The 3626-nt window shown below is 37.7% G+C and overlaps 1 pseudogene; it reads right to left on the bottom strand.

Moving 5' to 3' along the window:
* Positions 1-333: 333 nt before the first annotated feature.
* Positions 334-1033, bottom strand: LOC108301075 (annotated as a pseudogene).
* Between the last annotated feature and the right edge of the window lie 2593 nt (positions 1034-3626).

Below are 3626 nucleotides of genomic sequence, written 5' to 3'. Positions count from 1 at the left end.
TGTCAGGTTTGTTGAGGATCGGGTAGTTGGAGGTGTGTGGCCTTATTTCTGGGTTCCCTATTCTGTTCTATTAGTCTATACGTCTGTTGTTGGTTTTTTTTCACTGTTTAAGAATTTTTATTAAAGCAAGAATTTTATAATCCAAATTATGTTTCCTTGCTCAATTTTCAATTCTGTTACTTAAAACAGAACTGACATTTTCAGCTATTCCACAGTAAAGAATTATAAAATTAAAGAAAGGAATGCTTTAAATTTTCGTGCTTTGTTGAAAATTCTTTTCCCAGGGTCTATAAAACATAATTTGTTTTTATATTTACTATTTTTGTGGGTGCTTTTTGATTTTAAATCAATAAGTAATCTAGGACTAGCATTATGTTTGCTAGACCTGGTATTTGCTCGGTACATAAGGTTCAAAGTTTTCTTTCCTTTTTTACTTACTTTATGTTTTACATTTTTCCCCATAATATTTAAGTTTTTCAATGTTTAGATATTTTCTTCAGTGAAGCACAAGTTTTTTCGTGATCCCTTATCAATTTTAAACAGCTGGAACACCAGTGGCACTGTTAACGGCTTTCTGGACAGCCTCTTTAGCTTGGTGGGCCTGTAGTACAGCTATAGCTTCATCAGCCTTAGAACAGAGTGACTCTGGAGACTCAAGCATATGAAGAAGTTCTGAATCATCAGTCTCCAACAACGTGCCAGGGGTTTAACCAGCAAGAGTAGGGTGCATGGCTTGAATAAGAGGAAACAGCCATTCTCCCAATATTTGCTTTTGCTTTTGCTTTTGAGGAGGGGCAGATGCCAGCAAGGAAGCAGTCAAACGTTCCTGACCTTGTACATGAACAGCAGGCTGTTGCATTGTAACTTGTGGCTGTGCATTAAGATGTTGCTGTGCATTAAGATGTGCATTAAGATTGCAAACTCCTGCAGCATATTTATACTGTGGAATGGTGTGGAGAGCAGTAATAGCTGCAGCAACTGCAGCTGCATGACATGGACCCATTGTCTGTGTTGATGTGTTAGCAACATGCTGTGTTGTATATGTATGTTTTTTATCAGTATCATGCTGTTTTGGTTACTGTAACCCTGTAGTATAGTTTGAAGTCAAATAGCATGATGCCTCCAGTTTTGTTCTTTTTGCTTAGAATTGCCTTGACTATTCAGGCTCTTTTTCTGTTTCATATGAATTTTAAACTAGACTAGTTTCTTCTAGTTCTGTGAAGAATGTCAATGGTAGCTTAATAAGAATAGGATTGAATCTATAAATTGCTTTGGGAAGTATGGCCATTTTAATAATATTGATTATTTCTATTCACGAGCATGGAATGTTTTTCCATTTGCTTGTGTCATCTCTGATTTCTTTGAGCAGTGTTTTGTAGTTCTTCTTGTAAAGATCTTTTACCTCCCTGGTTACCTGTATTTCCAGGTACTCTGTGTGTGTGTGTGTGTGTGTGTGTGTGTGTGTGTGTGTGTGTGTTTGAGAGAGAGTAGTGAATGAGATTGCATTCCTGATTTGGCCATTGGCTTGACTGTTTCCTTTTTGTATCCCCTTAATTTCTTTCTCTTGCTTGATTGCCTCAGCTGGGACTCCAATACAATGTTGAAAAGGAGTGGTGAAAGAAGGCATCCTTGTCTTATGCAGGTTTTCAAGGGAAATGCTTCCAGCTTGTGCCCATTCAGTATGATGTCAGCTGTGGTTTGTCACAAATGGATCTTATTATTAGTAGGTTTGTTCCTTCAATACCTAGTGTATGGAGAGTTTTTAACATGAAGTGGTGTTGAATTTTATCCAAAGCCTTTTCTGCATCTATTGAGATCATCGTGTGGTTTTTGTCTTCAGTTCTGTTTATGTGATGAGTTACATTTATTGATATGCATATGTTGAACCAGACTTGCATCTCAAGGATAAAGCCTACTTGATAATGGTAGATAAGCTTTTTGAAATGATGCTGTATTTACCAGTAATTTGTTGGCGATTTTTGCATTGATGTTCAAGGATATTGGCCTGAAGTTTTCTTTTTCTATTGTGTCTCTGCTAGGTTTTAGTATCAGGATGATACTGGCTTCATAGAATGAGTTAGGTAGAAGCCCCTCCTCTTCAACTTTTTGGAATAGTTTCAGCAGGAATGGTACCAGCTCTTGTTTGTACATCTGGTAGAATTCAGCTGTTAATCCATCTGTTCCTGGGCTTTCTAAAGTCTGTTTTGCACGAAACTAGGATTGCAACTCCTGCTTTTTTTTGTTTTCCATTTGCTAGGTAGATTTTTCTCCATCTCTTCATTTTGAGCCTCATTGCACGTGAGATGGGTCTCTTTTAGACAGCATGCCAGTGGGTCTTGGTTCTTTATCCAGCTTGCCACTCTGTGTCTTTTAATTGGGGCATTTAGCCCATGTACATTTAAGGTTAATATTGATATGTATGGATTTGATCTTGTCATCATGATGTTAGCTGATTAGTTTGCAAACTTGTTTTTGTAGTTGCTTTAAAATGTCACTGGTCTGTGCACTTCAGTGTGTTTTTGTAGTGGCTAGTAATGGTCTTTCTATGTTTAGTTCCTCCTTCAGGAGCTCTTGTTAAGGTAGGTGTGGTGGTAACAAATTCCCTCGGCATCTGCTTGTCTGAAAAAGATCTTACTTCTCCTTCATTTAGGAAGCTTAATTTGGTCAGATAGGAAATTCTGGGTTGGAACTTCTTTTCTTTAAGAATGTTGAATACTGGCCTCCGAAATCTTCTGGCTTGTTAGGGTTTCTGATGAGAGGTCCACTGATAGTCTAATGGGCTTCCCTTTATAGGTGACATGACCTTTCTCTCTAGCTACCTTTAACATTTTCTCTTTCATTTTGACCTTAAAGAATCTGATGATTATGTGTCTTGGGAATGATCTTCCTGTGAAGTATCTTACTGGGGCTCTCTGCATTTCCTGAATTTGAATGTTGCCCTCTCTAGCTAGATTGGGGAAGTTCTCATGAATGATATCCTGTAATATGTTTTCCAAGTTTGTTCCATTATCCTCATCTCTTTTGGGGACACCAATGAGTCATAGATTTTATCTCTTTACATAATCTCATACTTATCAGAGGTTTTAATCATTCTTTTTGCTCTATTCTTGTCTAACTGTCTTGTTTCAGAAAGCTGGGCTTCAAGTTCTGAGATTCTTTCCTCCACTTGGCCTATTCTGCTATTAATACTTATTATTGATTGCATTACAAAATTCTTGCACCATATTTTTCAGCTCTATCAGGTCAGTTATGTTCTTTTCTACACTGGTTATTTTGTCTGTGAGCTCCTGCATTGTTTTCTCATGATTTTTAGCTTCCTTGGTTTGGGTTTCAATGTACTCCTGTAGCACAATGATCTTCCTTCCTATACATATTCTGAATTCTATTTCTGTCATTTCAAGCATTCTCCACCCAGTTCTGACCCTTTGCTGGAGAGGTGATGTGGTTGCTTGGACGAAAGAAAGTGCTCTGGTTCATTGTGTCATCAAGGTTCTTGTACTGATTCTTTTTCATCTTTGTGGGCTTATCTACCTTCAGTCTTTGAGGTTGCTGACCTTTGGATGGATTTTCTTTTTATCCTATTTGATGACCTTGAGGGTTTGATTGTGGTATAAGTTGGATTCAGC

Source organism: Cebus imitator, unplaced genomic scaffold (genome assembly GCF_001604975.1).
Source record: "Cebus imitator isolate Cc_AM_T3 unplaced genomic scaffold, Cebus_imitator-1.0 Scaffold0, whole genome shotgun sequence".
Lineage (NCBI taxonomy): Eukaryota > Metazoa > Chordata > Mammalia > Primates > Cebidae > Cebus > Cebus imitator.
This window is presented reverse-complemented; position numbering and strand designations above follow the sequence as displayed.